This window comes from Oncorhynchus clarkii, chromosome 1, assembly GCF_045791955.1.
Source record: "Oncorhynchus clarkii lewisi isolate Uvic-CL-2024 chromosome 1, UVic_Ocla_1.0, whole genome shotgun sequence".
NCBI lineage: Eukaryota > Metazoa > Chordata > Actinopteri > Salmoniformes > Salmonidae > Oncorhynchus > Oncorhynchus clarkii.
In genome coordinates this window covers 79,512,234-79,532,058 of record NC_092147.1, presented here as the reverse complement: position 1 = coordinate 79,532,058, position 19,825 = coordinate 79,512,234, and the positions used below count along the sequence as shown (strand labels likewise).

Here is a 19,825-nt window from a genome sequence, read left to right as displayed (position 1 = left end):
CACTACACACTACAGTAATGCTGTTCTCAGACACTTTGACTTTCAAATCCAATTCCTCCGATCCATACCACACTGTATTCCAGAGTGTCCATTTGTCTGAGTGAAATCTGGACAGGCAGCGGCAAGGGAGGGAGAGCGATGGATGGATCGATGGTTGGAGGTAGAGGGGTGTGGAGAAACGCCTGACAAAGCCACACCAGGTCAGAATAAAGATAAAGGGGTGTTTGAAAGAACTTTGAGTAACCATGGTTACCTTGAAAGTTTTTGTGGTTCTAATGGAATGGAATTGGCTTGTTTTTGTGGTAAATATTTGGGAGTTTATTTCCAGTATGTTGGAACCAATACACAACAGAATTACTTTTCCCATTTCATCTCTCATTCGCCTCTGTGCTCATCCTTAGAGAGCGTTTTCAAAAACAACTGTTTCTCATGTAAGTAATCTAGAAAAAGTACCTTTCCTTTGTGGTTGATCCTCCTGTTAGAAGGACCCAAACAGACAGACAGACGTTAGTTTATATGGACAGGCCTGTTCCTTCCCCTGTATCTGTATTGATGGTCAAATGTGATTGTCGTCCTGGGCTCAGGTTGGACTGTGTGGTCTATAGTTAGAATCATCTCCAATCCTTCTGATCTAATAAAGAGAGTCTGGCCTTGGCCTTGACCTGGGCCCGATGTGTCCCAAATGACACCCTATTCCCTATGGCCCAGGTCAAAAGAACTGGACTAAGGGAAGATGGTGCCATTTGGGACGCAGACTGAGAATGGGTTTCAGAGGAAGGAAAGCTTAGAACTGATGGAGACAAATGGGAAATATACTGAAGGGAATAATACATGGGAGAGGAAGGGAGAGAGGAAGGGAGAGAGGGAGTGTGTGGATGGAGGCAGATGGGACTCAGCCTGGTCCCACTCAGCCAGCCAGCATCCATCTTACCTCGGGACGCAAGGACGTCTGTCTGAGGAACCAGACAAGAGGGAAACAGACGCAGTAAAAACACACAGACACTCTTAAGGCGACTATGTGAGGCTGGAAGAGAGGATGCACCAGCCCGACCTGTATGTGTGTGTCTCCGCCCGCATTAAGTGCAGCCCCAGCACAATCCCCTGACAGCCAGGCTGGCAATATAGGGCCCCACATCTGACACATGAGAGCCCAGACAGAGAGCAAGAGTCTTGGATCAACTCTGGCCGTCTCTGGGGAGGGGAGGGCCAGCCTGGTTCTCCATCCCCCAGCTCCACTCTGTAGGCTGATCAATGACAGGGACGGTTATTACAGAAGAGATGTTCAAAGAAATTGTCTGCACACTTATAGGTCAAGTATTAATGCAAATGCCAGATATTTAACATTTTACAAATGTTAATTTTACCTCTATTTGTAATGGCTGTATTATGCTGCAGGAAACCTAGGGGTCTACATGTTTTACCATGCAATACTCTTCAGCAGAGATTTGGATTGCGATTTAAATTGCTTTCAGTGTGAGATTGCCTTATTGTAGCCCACCTAGAAAAAACTAGCTAGCAGTCTGAAATGCAAGATCCTCCTACAGTTAACCACTAGCTGGTGCTATGACAGCATCATTATCTGCAGTTAGCCATTAGCTGTTAGCCTCTAGCAGTTGCTGTACCGTGGATTACCTAGCTGTAGCTAGCCTTTAGTCATTGCTGTGGATTACCTAGCTGTAGCTAGCCTTTAGTCATTGCTGTGGATTACCTAGCTGTAGCTAGCCTTTAGTCATTGCTGTGGATTACCTAGCTGTAGCTAGCCTTTAGTCATTGCTGTGGATTACCTAGCTGTAGCTAGCCTTTAGTCATTGCTGTGGATTACCTAGCTGTAGCTAGCCTTTAGTCATTGCTGTGGATTACCTAGCTGTAGCTAGCCTTTAGTCATTGCTGTGGATTACCTAGCTGTAGCTAGCCTTTAGTCATTGCTGTGGATTACCTAGCTGTAGCTAGCCTTTAGTCATTGCTGTGGATTACCTAGCTGTAGCTAGCCTTTAGTCATTGCTGTGGATTACCTAGCTGTAGCTAGCCTTTAGTCATTGCTGTGGATTACCTAGCTGTAGCTAGCCTTTAGTCATTGCTGTGGATTACCTGCAGACTGTTTAGGGTGCGTTTAGCAACGTCCCTGATAATTGTTACAAAGACCAGAGCTAACCCTAATCCCATTCCTCACATCTGACTGACTCATTTGCTAGCTAGCTATAGTTTCCCTCAGACTGGCCTACAAGGGGAAGTGGATAGACCGAAGGCACAGAGCATCATCTAGGTTTTGTACAGTGCTGACCAGTGGATATTTTAGGGTTACCAAACTGGTTCTTGGTTCCTATCTGGTGGCAGCAGTCAGTCAATCATTCACCTCTATTATATTTGGTCCACCTTTCCCTGAAGCTGTCTCTGTGACATTCAATAAACACAACAGTGTCCCTCAAAATGACAGCCCCCACAGACATTCTCACCTCTCGCTCGTAATCCTCACTGCTTACACATTTGGGTGTAGAAACATTTCAGACAGCTACTTTTCTGAATTCCTGAGAGGGGCGAGTTTGGAGTTGTTCTTGGGTTCATTTCAAGGTGTGACCGAGGAGGATTGTGTTTTTTAAAATGCTTTATGTCTGACTTCTTTCAACAAGTCTTGGCATAACATGTAGGCTGGTGACTACTAGCCTATTACAGTACAGCAGAATGTCAACAGTTGTGTGATTGTTGGTAGAGGTTACTAAAGGTCAATAAAAGATGCAGGATCTTGTTTCTTCTTATTCCCCTTAAATAAAATAAAGAAAACCATACAAATAATACAACGTTATTGATATTGACAACACTGTTTTGCAAGAGAGTAGTATTTGATTGATATCATTCATTCAGGGATTGTATTTGAATCGACTACATGACCTTATTCACATCGCTACCACAACAAACTGTCTCATTGGTTTAGGGGAAGTAGTAGACTATATGGAGAGAGCAGGAGACTGCATGACAAAGACAAGTGTGCAGCCAAAGTTTCAGTTCCTGCATACAGTAGCTTGAGTTTGCAATCTGCAGCCAAAGTTTCAGTTCCTGCATACAGTAGCTTGAGTTTGCAATCTGCAGCCAAAGTTTCAGTTCCTGCATACAGTAGCTTGAGTTTGCAATCTGCAGCCAAAGTTTCAGTTCCTGCATACAGTAGCTTGAGTTTGCAATCTGCAGCCAAGTTAGCAAAGAACAGCAGTGCTACATATTGCTACTTTCTTTTACCCTCTAACAAATGTGACACTACTCAGAGATATATCTACACATACAGCTGAGTGACTGTATAAAGCACTGAAGTGAGAGAGAGCAGAGCTCTCCTCCGATTTCTTTTTCTTTTTTCTTTTTTTTTTTACTGCTTGTCACAAATATATCACCGTCGTCTCTACGCTGGCTGCCATATTGGGGTCTGATTTCTCTCAGTTTTGTGTCAGCACTGAACCACTGACACACTAGTGAAATAGAGGGTTGGGAAAATATAGAACTTGGGACAAGGGAGAGACTGTTGTCCAGGCTGTATTGGTTTTAAGTGGATGGGTGAGGGTGTAACTCTCCTAGAGAGGTATAGCGAGAGTGTACATGAACTTGGTTGTGAAATAGGGGGAAAGGGAGAGAGATTTAGCTGGTTTGGAGTGGAAAGGGAGAAGAGTGTTAGGAAGTTGGAACGGGACAGAGGGAGAGTTGGCCAGGGTTCTGTGTTAGTTGGGAGAGTCCCTTCACTGACGTCCCCCTCTCTGGTCTCAGACGTAAAGAATGTTAGGCAGGCCAGGCAGGGCTGTGGAATGCTGACAGCACTGAGTAAATCAACATAGCATGTTCACTGGGCAATCTGCTGTCGCACGTCAGGGAAAGCAACCAATCTAGCCTGTCATCAGTGGCAGATCGCGTCCAGTGTGAGGCAGGCAGTAACTCACACACAACACACATTCTGTGTAAACGCACACAAATACACTATATATACAAAGGTATGTGGACACCCCTTCAAATAAGTGGATTTAGCTATTTCAGCCAGACCCGTTACTGACAGGTGTATAAAATCGCACATAAAAATCGTCTGTCCTCGGTTACAACACTCACTACCGAGTTCCAAACTGCCTCTGGAAGCAACGTCAGCACAAGAACTGTTCGTTGGGAGCTTCATGAAATGGGTTTCCATGACCGAGCAGCCGCACACAAGCCTAAGATCACCATGCGCAATTCCAGGCATCGCCTGGAGTGATGTTAAGCTTTCCTCCATTGGACTCTTTAGTGGTGGAAACACTAAAGAGATGAATCACACTTCACCATCTGGCAGTATGACGGACGAATATGGGTTTGGTGGATTCCAGGAGAACGCTACCTTCCCCAATGCATAGTGCTAACTGTAACGTTTGGTGGAGTAGGATTAATGGTCCGGAGCTGTTTTTCATGGTTCGGGACACTACAGCACACGATGACATTCTAGAATGACATTCTGTTCCTTCCAACTTTGTGGAAACATTTTGGGGAAGGCCCTTTCCTGTTTCAGCATGACAATGCCCCTGTACACAAAGTGAGGTCCATACAGAAATGCTTTGTCGAGATCAGTGTGGACGAACTGACCTCAACCCCAGTGAACACCTTTGGGAGGAATTGGAACGCAGACTGTGAGCCAGGCCTAATCGCCCAACATCAGTGCCCGACCTCACTAATGCTCTTGTGGCTGAATGGAAGCAAGTCCCTGCAGCAATGTTCCAACATCTAGTGGAAAGCCTTCCCAGAAGAGTGAGTCTGTTATAGCAGCAAAGGGGGACCAACTCCATATTAATGCCCATGATTCTGGAATGAGATGTTCAACGGGCAGTTGTCCACATACTTTTGGTCAGGTAGTGTATGTAGACACATGCTCATGTACGTACACAGACACACTCTCTCTATCTCTCTCTTCCTCTCTCTCTCTCATCCTCTCTCCCTCTTTAGCTCTGTCTTTCAGACACTCTCACCCTTTCTCTACCCCCCACTTTGTAAGTTATCTTTTCCCTGTAGCTGTGTAAGGCAAACTGGTAGTGTCTCCTTTGTTACTGACCCAATCAACCTTCTAGACTATTTAATTACTGCTGAGCCAGAGAGAGAGAGAGGTGGGGGAGAGAGAGAGAGAGGTGGGGAAGAGAGAGAGAGAGGTGGGGGAGAGAGAGAGAGAGGTGGGGGAGAGAGAGGTGGGGGAGAGAGAGGTGGGGGGAGAGAGAGAGAGAGAGGTGGGGGAGAGAGAGGGGGAGAGGAGAGAGGTGGGGGAGAGAGAGAGAGGTGGTGGAGAGAGAGAGGTGGGGGAGAGGGAGAGAGAGGTGGGGGAGAGGGAGAGAGAGGTGGGAGAGAGAGAGTGGTGGGGAGAGAGAGAGTGGTGGGGAGAGAGAGAGAGGTGCGGGAGAGGAGGGAGAGAGAGAGAGAGAGGTGGGAGAGAGAGAGAGAGGGAGAGAGAGAGAGGTGTGTGGGAGAGAGAGGGGTGGGGGAGGGAGAGAGAGAGGTGGGGGAGAGAGAGAGAGAGGTGGGGGAGAGAGAGAGAGAGGTGGGAGAGAGAGAGAGAGAGGTGGGGGAGAGAGAGAGAGAGGTGGGAGAGAGAGAGAGTGGTGGGGAGAGAGAGAGAGGTGGGGGAGAGAGAGAGTGGTGGGGAGAGAGAGAGAGGTGGGGGAGAGAGAGGTGGGGGGGGGAGCATTCCTGCCACTGCATTATTAACCAGATGCTGCTATACAACTATATATAGTGTACATGTGGGTCTGTAAGAGGTCTCCTCTGACACTAAGCTTTGCCTCCTTAGATGTTGATGATGAAATCTCTTTGCAACATAAAAGTACCGTTAACTTTTCAAACTAGTAAAACCCCTGAAACAGATGTGTACGGAGGAAAATACTTATTTAATGTGATTATGATGTTATCATTTTTAACATTAGGTGATTCATTGGTAAAAAGTGATTTAGCTGAACTCCTGTAGAACAGTGCGGACCTGGTTGGTCTCTCTTTTGTGGAGGAAACGTGCAAAGAGGTGATATCACAGTGTTTACACCTTCAGTGCAGAACTTGCACTTTTCACACAGTACTTTACAGTGAAATGCTGCATCAGACCTCCGTGTGTCAATGATGGTGCTCTGTAGGCCTGCTTGCCATCTTTCTCTCTCTCTCTCTCTCTCTCTCTCTCTCTCTCTCTCTCTCTCTCTCTCTCTCTCTCTCTCTCTCCCCTCCCTCTCTCCCCTCCCTCTCTCTCTCTCCCCCCTCTCTCTCTCTCTCCCCTCTCTCTCTCTCTCTCTCTCTCTCTCTCTCTCTCTCTCTCTCTCTCTCTCTCTCTCTCTCTCTCCCCCTCTCCCTCTCTCTCTCCCCCACTCCCTCTCTCTCTCCCTCTCTCCCCCTCTCTCTCCTCTCTCTCTCTCTCTCCCCTCTCTCTCTCTCCTCCCCCTCTCTCTCTTTTCCTGTCCCTCCCTCTTTCTTTCTCTATATTTCTCTCTATCTCTCTTCCCCCCCTCTCTCTCTCTCTCCTCTCTCCTCCCCTCTCTCTCTTTCTCTCTCTCTCTCTCTCTATCTTTCTCTCTGTCTCTGAAGTGCTGGCCTTTGGCCAGGTAACAGTCTGTCTAGCATGTTGTGTCCCACCCACTTCTGCAAGTCAGTAATGTGAGCCGGCTGCATTTTCTTCTCCTTCCCCCTCTAGGCGTGTGTGTGTGTGTGTGTGTTTGTGTGTGTGTGTGTGTGTCTATACTTTTATACGTGCCTGTTTGTGTGTGTGATGGGAGCTTCAGGGGGCAGTGCAATGATCACTAGCGAATAAAAACAGGAGGCATCAATAACAGCACCACACAACATAGGTGAGGAGGAGTTGTATCTCTCTCTTTCCTCTCTCCCTCTCTTTCTTTCCTCTCTCTCTCTCTCTCTCTCTCTCTCCCTCTCTCTTTCCCTTCTCCCCCTCTCTCTTTCCCCTCTCCCTCTCTCTCTCCCTCTCTCTCTCTCTCGCTCTCTCCCTCTCTCTCTCCTTCTCTCTTTCTCTCTCTCTCTCTCTCTCTCTCTCTCTCTCTCTCTCTCTCTCTCCCCTCTCTCTCTCTCTCTCTCTCTCTCCCTCTTTCCCCTCTCTCTCTCTCCTTCTCTCTTTCTCTCCTTCTCTCTTTCCCCTCTCTCTCTATCTCTCTCTCTCTCGCTCTCTCTCTCTCTCTCTCTCCATCTTTCCCCTCTCCCTCTCACCCTGCATCCTGTCATCTGTGGAGTGAGTTGGAGCTGATAGCAGGTACAGCTGGAGGCTGTAACCCATTATTACTGAGCGATCTCTCTGATTGGCTGAGCCGACGAGACCGGGAGACAGCTTCTGAATAATAGACGAGCATTGTGCCGACACTGGACAGGAAATAGAGAGAGAACCAGAGAGAGAGCGTGCGCGTGCGCACGAGAGAGAGTGAGACAGAGAGATCAACAACAGAGTGAAAGATAAAAGTAAGGGCAGAGGTAAGAGAGATGAAAGAAGGGAGGAATAAGTGAAACCGTTGCCACTGGTCTAGTGTTGTTCTGACATCAGAGCTTTCTCTCTCTCTCTGTGCTATGAGGAAAATGACATGAGACACACTGAGACTTTGCTTGACTCTGGGTAAGTCTGAGAGCAGTGTGTGTGCGCCTGCGTGTGTGAATACTCTGACTTGAGTTATAAATATTAGGCATTTTAGGTATGTGAAAAAAAGAGTTTTATAGTATGTGAAATTTTACAAATTGAGTGTGTGTCAAATGCCAGATGTCAGAATCATTTCAGCTTTTCATTTAGTAGAATTTTCTGCACACTATTGAGGGAAATGATCGTCTTCCGAGACCCACGTGTGTCTGAAAACCGCTTATAACCAGCTGAAGGGATGCACTGAACCAAAGTGAATGAATGGAGCGTGAGGGCACTGAATCTGTGTTGAGCTGTCTGCTTGAAGAAGGTATTTGTATGTTTGCATGTTTCGGTGACGTCTGTGGTTGCAAGTGTGCATGTGAGATTGTGTGTTAGACAACCCCAGTCTGATATAAGTAGGGTCCCTTGCTATTGCTCATGATATAATGAGTGTTTTGAGTCTGAGAGCATAAATATAATTAGTCTGACTAGAATGGACACTCCTGATGGATTCATTGATTAGAAACTTTGGAATTTGAATTTCTTCTCTCCACGTTTTAAAACTCATCAATGTGTGTTTCCACTATTTAAATGCAACAGTGTAATATCCTAAAGCACTACAAAATGAGTGTTATTCATTATATAAGAGTATGAGAAATGTAGTACATTTTCTGTTCTAGTGGCTGGATATATACAGTACCAGTCAAAAGTTTGGACAACTACTCATTCCAGGATTTTTCTTTATTTTTACTATTTTCTACATTGTAGAAAAAAACATGAAATAACACAAATGGAATCATGTAGTAACCAAACATGTTTAAATATAAAATAGATTTAGATTTGTTTGAGATTCTTCAAAGTAGCCACCCTTTGCCTTGATGACAGCTTTGCACCCTCTTCACATTCTCTCAACCAGCTTCATGAATGCATTTCAATTACCATGTGTGCCTTCAGTCTTGTTGTGACATGGTAAGTGTAGTATACAGAAGATAGCCCTATTTGGTAAAAGACCAAGTTCATATTATGGCAAGAACAGCTCAAATAAGCAAAAATAAACGATAGTCCATCATTACTTTAAGACATGAAGGTCCGTCAATACTTTGAAAGTTTCTTCAAGTGCAGTCGCAAAAACCATCAAGCGCTATGATGAAACTGGCTCTCATGAAGACCACCACAGGAAGACCCAGAGTTGCCTCTGTGCTGCGGAGGATATGTTCATCAGAGTTACTGCCTCAGAAATTGCAGCCCAAATAAATGCTTCACGGAGTTCAAGTAACAGACACATCTCAACATCAACTGTTCAGAGGAGAGTGCGTGAATCAGGCCTTCATGGTTGAATTGCTGCAAATAAACCACTACTAAAGGACACCAATATGAAGAAGAGATTTGCTTGGGCCAAGAAACACGAGCAATGGACATTAGACCGGTGGAAACCTGTCCTTTGGTCTGATGAGTTCAAATTAGAGATTTTTGGTTCCAACCGCCGTTTCTTTGTGAGATGCAGAGTAGGTGAACGGATGATCTCCGCATGTGTGGTTCCCACCGTGAAGCATGGAGGAGGAGGTGTGATGGTGTGGGTGTGCTTTGCTGGTGACACTGTCTATGATTTATTTAAAATTCAAGGCACACTTAACCAGCATGGCTACCACAGCATTCTGCAGCGATACGTCACCCCATCTGGTTTGCACTTAGTCGGACTATCATTTGTTTTTCAACAGGACAATGACCCAACACACCTCCAGGCTGTGTAAGGGCTATTTGACCAAGAAGGTCAAATAGAGTGATGGAGAGTGATGGAGTGCTGCATCAGATGACCTGGCCTCCACAATCGCCCGATCTCAACCAAATTAAGATGGTTTGGGATGAGTTGGACAGCAGAGTGAAGGAAAAGAGGCCAACAAGTGCTCAGCATATGTGGGAACTCCTTCAAGACATTTGGAAAAGCATTCCAGGTGAAGCTGGTTGAGAGAGTGCCTTGATTGTGCAAAGCTGTCATCAAGGCAAAGGGTGGCTACTTTCAAGAATCTAAAATATGTTTTGATTTGTTTAACACTTTTTTGGTTACTACATGATTCCATATGTGTTATTTCATAGTTGTGATGTCTTAACTATTATTCTACAATGTAGAAAATAGTACAAATAAAGAAAAACCCTTGAATGAGTAGGTGTGTCCAAACTTTAGACTGGTACTGTATGTCTGAGAGCGTGACTAGAGCCTAGCAGCACTGCACAGGACAGGCGTTAGACATCAGCTGACAAGGGCTTGACCTGCTTGGGCCACAGTTTGACACACACACACGCACACACACACACACACACACACACTTGGGCCACAGTTTGACTCACTGACCTGAGCTCTGCATCAGAGAGACTGTCTACCCGTTCAGTAAGATTGTGTAGTACTGAGAGGACAGTTGCTGCACAACTAGTAAGGTTGTGTACTGGGAGGACAGTAAGATTGTGTACTGGGAGGACAGTGGGTGATTCAGTAAGACAGACAGGGTGTAGTTCCCAGTGAACACTGTTGATCTGTTGAGCTGCACCGTGTCTGTTTCCTGTATATCTAATGTGCTCAAACCACTGGCAGTAGCCTCAGAGCTTTTGTGTGTGTGTGTGTGTGTGTGTGTGTGTGTGTGTGTGTGTGTGTGTGTGTGTACCATTTCCTCTTCTGTAAGAAGCCTAGGACACTGACTTAAAGGCCCAATGCAGATGTTTTACGTCAATATAAAATCCTTTCTGTGTAACGAATAAGTACCTTACTGTGATTGTTTCTAATCAAAATGGTAAAAAATACAAAATTGGCTTCTTATCGAAGATACATTTCTCAAGCAAGAATTTTGCTAGGACGGTCTAGGATTGGTCTGAGTGGGAGGGGCAAACAGGAATTTTGCTAGGACGGTCTAGGATTGGTCTGAGTGGGAGGGGCAAACAGGAATTTGGAACTCTCTTTCTTATTCTTATTTCTTATTTCAGCTAATTTACCGCCTGTTACCCACCAAAACAGGCAACAATTTCAGGATGGTCTTTTCGTCATTTGTACAATTTAACAGTATTCTTCCAACATCATAGTGTGGAAATACACATTTTATTAGGTACACCACGAAAATGGATCGCTCCTACAGACAGTGAGTCATGTGGCCGTGGCTTGCTATATAAGACAGGCATCCAGGCATTCAGTTACTGTTCGATTGGATGTTAGAGTTGGAAAAACATGTGACCTAAGCGACTTTGAGTGTGGTATGGTTGTCGGTGTCAGTCGTGCGGGATCCAGTATCTCAGAACATCCCCCCTTCGACCTTCCACACACGAGAGTGTCTAGGGATTACCGAGAATGGTGAGACAAACAAAAAACACCCAGTCAGCGTCAGTCCTATGGGCGAAAACATTGATGAGAGGTCGAAGGAGAATGGCAAGAATCATGCAAGCTAACAGGCGGGCCACAAACAGACAACGGTGTCCAGACAACGGTGTCCACACCTATCAGCTAAAATCAAGAAGAAGTGGCTCCAGTGAAAACGCGATCACCAACACTGGACAACTGAGGAGTGGAAAAACATTGCCTGGTCCAATGAATTGTGGTTGCTGTTGTCTGGATTTGGACACATCCTGTCTGGTACAGGTTGGTGGTGTACTGTTGTCTGGATTTGGACACATCCTGTCTGGTACAGGTTGGTGGTGTGCTGTTGTCTGGATTTGGACACATCCTGTCTGGTACAGGTTGGTGGTGTGCTGTTGTCTGGATTTGGACACATCCTGTCTGGTACAGGTTGGTGGTGTACTGTTGTCTGGATTTGGACACATCCTGTCTGGTACAGGTTGGTGGTCTACTGTTGTCTGGATTTGGACACATCCTGTCTGGTACATGTTGGTGGTGTACTGTTGTCTGGATTTGGACACATCCTGTCTGGTACAGGTTGGTGGTGTACTGTTGTCTGGATTTGGACACATCCTGTCTGGTACAGGTTGGTGGTGTACTGTTGTCTGGATTTGGACACATCCTGTCTGGTACATGTTGGTGGTGTACTGTTGTCTGGATTTGGACACATCCTGTCTGGTGCAGGTTGGTGGTGTACTGTTGTCTGGATTTGGACACATCCTGTCTGGTACAGGTTGGTGGTGTACTGTTGTCTGGATTTGGACACATCCTGTCTGGTACAGGTTGGTGGTGTACTGTTGTCTGGATTTGGACACATCCTGTCTGGTACAGGTTGGTGGTGTGCTGTTGTCTGGATTTGGACACATGTCTGGTACAGGTTGGTGGTGTACTGTTGTCTGGATTTGGACACATCCTGTCTGGTACAGGTTGGTGGTGTACTGTTGTCTGGATTTGGACACATCCTGTCTGGTACAGGTTGTGGTGTGCTGTTGTCTGGAATTGGACACATGTCTGGTACAGGTTGGTGGTGTACTGTTGTCTGGATTTGGACACATCCTGTCTGGTACAGGTTGGTGGTGTGCTGTTGTCTGGATTTGGACACATGTCTGGTACAGGTTGGTGGTGTACTGTTGTCTGGATTTGGACACTTCCTGTCTGGTACAGGTTGGTGGTGTACTGTTGTCTGGATTTGGACACATCCTGTCTGGTACAGGTTGGTGGTGTACTGTTGTCTGGATTTGGACACATCCTGTCTGGTACAGGTTGGTGGTGTACTGTTGTCTGGATTTGGACACATCCTGTCTGGTACAGGTTGGTGGTGTACTGTTGTCTGGATTTGGACACATCCTGTCTGGTACAGGTTGGTGGTGTACTGTTGTCTGGATTTGGACACATCCTGTCTGGTACAGGTTGGTGGTGTACTGTTGTCTGGATTTGGACACATCCTGTCTGGTACAGGTTGGTGGTGTACTGTTGTCTGGATTTGGACACATGTCTGGTACAGGAATGTTTTTCTGGTACACGTTAGGTCCCTTGATACCAATTGAGCAACGCATGGTACTAAATGTGTGTACCTAATAAACTGGTATTGTATAAATAAAACACAGGAAAATCCTATTTTGGACTAGCCTCAGGATAGTGTAAATCCTATCCATGTAATGTGTTCTAACCACGGAAACCTCCAGTTGTTGTGCGTCAGTATGTTGGTGTTTGTATGTGTATGTTGTATTTTGTATTGTTTGAAAAAAATAGTAATTCTGTATTTAAAAAAGAATCCTTACCGTATAAGTGTGTGTGAGTGCGTGCGAGCAAGTGTGTGATTGAGAAAGCGTGCGTGCGTGAGCACACTACGCTAGGCTGCATTGTAATCTGGAAACTAGTATGATTTATCCTATCTCTGTGCCCTCTCAAGAGCACTGAATTCAACCACAATAAATCGTGTTGCGCGGGAGTTCTTTTGATTTTTCTACATAGTGCATCATCCGCCATGACTCTCCCTCTCTGCATCTCTTTTTGGGGTCAGGTATTCACAGCAAAATGCATGTTATGATCTGGAGATGTGAAGTCTACTGACCCTGTGGGGCGGAAGGAAAGGGTCTTTGCGAGGGATTGGCATGAGCTTAGGTTTTTTGCCAAAGCGGGCCTAATTTAGTTTTTGTTTTGTGTGTGTTTTCTTTGAGCCTCGATTATTTGTGGGTTTGGTGCTGTGGGCACATACACAGGGAGACAAGACACATAAATTGCAGACTGCACCTTTAACTTGACTGTTGCTGCTGCATTTTGTGTTTTGTTCGTGATTAACCCCTCCCTCCCCAGTAAAATGTGTAATTTGAACCCTACAGAAACCAACACCTGCAGGAGATGTCAGAGTGACTCAGGTAGTTAACCTCCCTCCCTCCATCCCTCACTCCCTCCATCCTTCTCTGGCTCCAGCATCTGACCGTTTGTCATTACGCTCATCCCTCCATCACCACCTCTCCATCTGAATGTTCCGTATGCCCACAGAGGCCAAATCAAACTCGCACTGTGAGAAAACCTGAACAGTTGCGTTTCAGTAAACAAATAAAAAACAGACCGTTTATAAAATAATGTGATTATTTACCCTGAGCCGGTTTTTCCCCAGCAGTGCGCTTTTGATTGAATCTGCCTCAAGAGTCTTGGAGAGAGATTATAAACCCATTGGATGTGCTTCTGGTTGGGCAGAGGCTAGCAGAGTGGAGTGGAGGGGGGGGGGGATCATTGGCTGGGAAGGATATCATTGGCCGCTAAATGGGTTCCATTACGGTTTTGCAGAAGCATGACTTTGAATGCATCCCAAATGGCACCCCATTCCCTATATTTAGGGAATGATCTAGGGAATAGGGTGCCATTTGAGGTGCACACTTTTCATTTCAGGAGGATTTGATATCCTCTCTCCATATGTTGCATACATTATTCTCCCCACATAACACAGCATACTGTCTGGAGCTTGCATAGATAGACCTTATGATTTTATAGAAATAGATATTTTTTGTCTCGTGTCACACATTGTATGTGTATAGGCGTCCGATGTGCGGTTTTCATGTTCTGAGGACGTGTACTGTCTCTTATATGTGTACAGTGTGTACTACCTCGATCTGTAATGTGTGTGAGCTGGTCTGCATGTGTTTCTGTATCAGAGTAATGTGGGCTGCACAGTCAAACAGTCATTTAGGCTAGTCTGTGACGTCACTGCTTACCACATTCATCCAAAATGTACGTTCAGTGGAAATGTGTGGTCTGGTCTTTTAAACTTGCTGTTTATTATGTAGAAGTGCTGCGATATAGCAGTGTCAACAACAGAGAAAGATAAACTACTTGTGGACACCTGCTCGTCGAACATCTCATTCCAAAGTCATGGGCATTAATATGGAAATGGTCCCCCCTTTGCTGCTATAACAGACTCACTATTCTGGGAAGTCTTACAACTAGATGTTGGAAGATTGCTGCGGGGACTTCCTTCCATTCAGCCACAAGAGCATTAGTGAGGTTGGGCACTGATGTTGGGCGATTAGGCCTGGCTCACAGTCTGCGTTCCAATTCATCCCAAAGGTGTTCAGTGGGGTTGAGGTCAGGGCTCTGTTCAGGCCAGTCAAGTTCTTCCACACCGATCTCAACAAACCATTTCTGTATCGACCTGGCTTTGTGTACAGGGGCGTTGTCATGTTGAAACAGGAAAGGACCTTCCCCAAACTGCTGCCACAAAGTTGGAAGCACAGAATAATCTAGAATGTAATTGTATGCTGTAGTGTTAAGATTTCCCTTCACTGGGGCCTAGCCCGAACCATGAAAAACAGCCCCAGACCATTATTCCTTCTCCACCAAACTTTACAGCTGGGGCTATGCATTTGGGCAGGTAGCGTTCTCCTGGGCATCCGCCAAACCCAGACTAGTCAGTCATACTGCCAGATGGTGAAGTGTGATTCATCACTCCAGAGAAGGCAAGCTTTACACCACTCCAGACGACTCTTGGCATTGCGCATGGTGATCTTAGGCTTGTGTGCAGCTACTCGGCCATGGAAACCCATTTCATGAATCTCCCGACGAACAGTTATTGTGCTGACGTTGCTTCCAGAGACAGTTTGGAACTCAGTAGTGAGTGTTGCAAACAAGGACATACAATTGTTATGTTGTACGCACTTCAGCAGTTGGTGGCCCCGTTCTGTGAGCTTGTGAGGCCTACTACTTCGTGGCTGAGCCATCCACTTCACAATAACAGCACTTACAGTTGACCAGGACAGCTCTAACAGGGCAGAAATTTTACGAACTGACTTATTGGAAAGGTGGTATCCTATGACGGTGCCATGTTGAGGCCATTCTACTGTCAAAGTTTGTCTATGGAGATTGCATGGCTGTGTGCACTTGTCACCAGAATCCAGTCATTTGAAGGGGTGTCCACATACTTTTGTCGTGACCTTTCAGTGTGGAAGAGGAGTTTCCCTGGAGACAGTCTCACCTCCACTAGCTAAAACATCTGAGTCATCCAGCCTGTGTGAACTGCAGGAATTGTAACCCGGGAAACAGGCTGCTGTGCCCCCATTAACTAATGATAGAGGGCAAGTCCTCATGTACAAGGAAACTCCCAATACTAATTACTGTAGAGCTGAGAGAGAGAGAGTTAGGGAGGGAGAGCGTTATGGAGGGAGCGTTAGGGAGAGGTTAGAGAAAGAGAGACTAGCAGATTACTTAATCCCTGCTATTACTACTACTATACTATCGCTGCTACTACTACTGCTACTACTATACTGCTGCTACTACTACTACTATACTGCTGCTACTACCACTACTACCGCTACCACAACTACTACTACCGCTACTACTACTACTACTCCTGCTACTACCTCTACCACTACTACTATTACTACTACTACTACCGCTACTACTGCTACTACTGCTGCCACTACCACCACTACTACTGCTACTACTGCCACTACTGCTGCTACTACTACCGCTGCTACTACTCCTGCTACTACCTCTACCACAACTACTACTACCATTACTACTACTACTCCTGCTACTACCTCACACTACTACTACTACTACTACTACTACTACTGTTGCCACTACCACCACTACTGCTGCCACTACCACCATTACTGCTGCTACTACTACCACTACTGCTGCTAATACTACAACTACTACTGTTACTACTACTACCACTACTACTGCTACTGCTGCTAATACGACAACTACTACTGCTGCTACTACTGCTACTTCTGCTAATACTACAACTATTACTGCTGCTACTACTACCACTACTGCTGCTACTACTACCACTACTGCTGCTACTACTACCACTACTGCTGCTACTACTACCAAAACTGCTGCTACTACTACCACTACTGCTGCTACTACTACCACTACTGCTGCTAATATTACAACTACTACTACTACTGCTACTACTGCTACTGCTGCTACCACTACTACTGCTACAACTACTACTACTGCTACCACTACTACTACTACCACCACTATTGCTGTACTACCACCACTACTGCTGCTACTACTACCACAACTGCTGCTACTACTACCACTACTGCTGCTACTACTGCTGCTACTACTGCTGCTACTACTACCACAACTGCTGCTACTACCACCACAACTGCTGCTACTACTACCACAACTGCTGCTACTACTACCACTACTACTACTACTACTACTGCTGTACTACCACCACTACTGCTGCTACTACTACCACAACTGCTGCTATTACTACCACTACTGCTCCTACTACTGCTGCTACTACCACCACAACTGCTGCTACTACTACCACAACTGCTGCTACTACTACCACTACTACTACTACTACTACTGCTGTACTACCACCACTACTGCTGCTACTACTACCACAACTGCTGCTACTACTACCACTACTGCTCCTACTACTGCTGCTACTACTACCACAACTGCTGCTACTACTACTACTGCTGCTGCTACTACTGCTGCTACTACTACCACAACTGCTGCTACTACTACTACTGCTGCTGCTACTACTACTGCTACTACTACCACAACTGCTGCTACTACTACCACAACTGCTGCTACTACTACCACTACTGCTGCTACTACTACCACAACTGCTGCTAGTACTACCACTACTGCTACTACTACCACTACTGCTACTACTACCACTACTGCTACTACTACCACAACTGCTGCTACTACTACCACTACTGCTGCTACTACTACCACAACTGCTGCTAGTACTACCACTACTGCTGCTACTACTACCACAACTTCTGCTACTACTACCACTACTGCTGCTACTACTGCTGCTACTACTACCACAACTGCTGCTACTACTACCACAACTGCTGCTACTACTACCACAACTGCTGCTACTACTACCGCTACTGCTGCTACTACTGCTGCTACTACTACCACAACTGCTGCTACTACTACTACTACTGCTGCTACTACTACCAAATCAAAATTAAATGTATTTATATAGCCCTTCGTACATCAGCTGGCTAGGAAAAACTCCCTCGAAAGACCAAATCCTAGGAAGAAACCTAGAGAGGAACCAGGCTATGAGGGGTGGCCAGTCCTCTTCTGTCTGTGCCGGGTAGAGATTATAACAGAAAATGGCCAAGATGTTCAAATGTTCATAAATGACCAGCATGGTCAAATAATAGGTCTGGGACAGGTAGCACGTCCGGTGAACAGGTCAGGATTCCATAGCCGCAGGCAGAACAGTTGAAACTGGAGCAGCAGCACGGCCAGGTGGACTGGGGACAGCAAGGAGTCATCATGCCAGGTAGTCCTGAGGCATGGTCCTAGGGCTCAGGTCCTCCGAGAGAGAGAAAGAAAGAGAGAATTAGAGAGAGCATACTTAAATTCGCACAGGACACCGGATAAGACAGGAGAAGTACTCCAGATATAACAAACTGACCCTAGCCCCTCGACACATAAACTACTGCAGCATAAATACTGGAGGCTGAGACAGGAGGGGTCAGGAGACACTGTGGCCCCATCCGATGATACCCCCGGACAGGGCCAAACAGGAAGGATATAACCCCACCCACTTTGCCAAAGCACAGCCCCCACACTACTAGAGGGATATCTTCAACCACCAACTTACCATCCTGAGACCAGGCCGAGTATAGCCCACAAAGATCTCCGCCACGGCACAACCCAAGGGGGTGCGCCAACCCAGGCAGGAAGATCACATCAGTGACTCAACCCACTCAAGTGACGCACCCCTCCCAGGGACGGTATGAAAGAGCACCAGTAAGCCAGTGACTCAGCCCCTGTAATAGGGTTAGAGGCAGAGAAACCCAGTGGAAAGAGGGGAACCGACCAGGCAGAGACAGCAAGGGCGGTTCGTTGCTCCAAAGCCTTACCGTTCACCACCACTACTACTACTACCACTACTGCTGCTACTACTACAACTACTACTACTACCACTTCTACTGCTACTACTGCTGCTGCTACTACTACCACTACTGCTGCTACTACTACCACTACTGCTGCTACTACTAACACTACTGCTGCTACTACTGCTACTACTGCTGCTACTACTACTACTACTGCTGCTACTACTACTGCTACAGCTGCTACTACTACCGCTACTACTACTACAACTACTACTGCTACTACTGCTGCTACTACTACCACTACTGCTGCTACTACTAACACTACTGCTGATACTACTACAACTACTACTGCTGCTACTACTACAACAACTACTGCTAATACTACTACAACTACTACTGCTACAGCTGCTACTACTACAACTACTACTGCTACTGCTGCTACTACTAACACTACTGCTGCTACTACTACCACTACTGCTGCTACTACTACTACTTCTACTACCACTACTACTGCTACTGCTGCTACTACTACAACTACTACTACTACTACCACTTCTACTACTACTACTACTACTACTGCTACTACTACTACAACTACTACTGCTACAGCTGCTACTACTACCACTACTGCTGCTACTACTAACACTACTGCTGCTACTACTACCATTACTGCTGCTACTACTACTACTTCTACTACCACTACTACTGCTACTGCTGCTACTACTACAACTACTACTACTACTACCACTTCTACTACTACTACTACTACTACTGCTACTACTACTACTGCTACAGCTGCTACTACTACCACTACTACTGCTACTACTACTACTGCTACTACTACCACTACTGCTGCTACTACTAACACTACTGCTGCTACTACTACAACTACTACTGCTACTACTGCTGCTACTACTACAACTACTACTGCTACTACTACTACAACTACTACTGCTGCTACTACTACCACTACTGCTGCTACTACTGCTGCTACTACTACCACTACTGCTGCTACTACTACTACTTCTACTAACACTACTACTGCTACTGCTGCTACTACTACAACTACTACTACTACCACTTCTACTGCTACTACTACTGCTACTGCTGTTACTACTACAACTACCACTACTACCACTTCTACTGCTACTACTACTACTACCACTTCTACTGCTACTACCACTACTACAACTACTACTGCTGCTACTACTACTTCTACCACTACTACAACTACTACTGCTGCTACTACTATTACTACCACTACTACTACTACTGCTACCGCTACTACTACCACAACTACTACTTCTACCACTTCTACTGCTACTACCACTACTACAACTACTACTGCTGCTACTACTATTACTACCACTACTACAACTACTACTACTGCTACCGCTACTACTACTACAACTACTACTTCTACCACTTCTACTGCTACTATTACTACCACTACTACAACTACTACTACTGCTACCGCTACTACTACTACAACTACTACTTCTACCACTTCTACTGCTACTACTACAACTACTACTTCTACCA

At 45.9% G+C, this 19,825-nt stretch overlaps 1 protein-coding gene across 7 annotated transcripts in view; it reads left to right on the top strand.

Moving 5' to 3' along the window:
* Positions 1-19,825, top strand: part of LOC139412973 (zinc finger MIZ domain-containing protein 1-like) — a 216,546-nt gene that overhangs the window by 171,218 nt on the left and 25,503 nt on the right. For 2 of the 7 annotated variants that reach the window (XM_071159956.1, XM_071159947.1), the window contains exon 1: positions 7,405-7,573. The exons of the other annotated variants lie outside the window; for them this stretch is intronic. The gene's annotated coding sequence lies outside the window, so the exon portion shown is untranslated. Of the gene's footprint in view, positions 1-7,404; positions 7,574-19,825 lie in introns of those variants that run through there. 7 annotated transcript variants of the gene reach the window in all.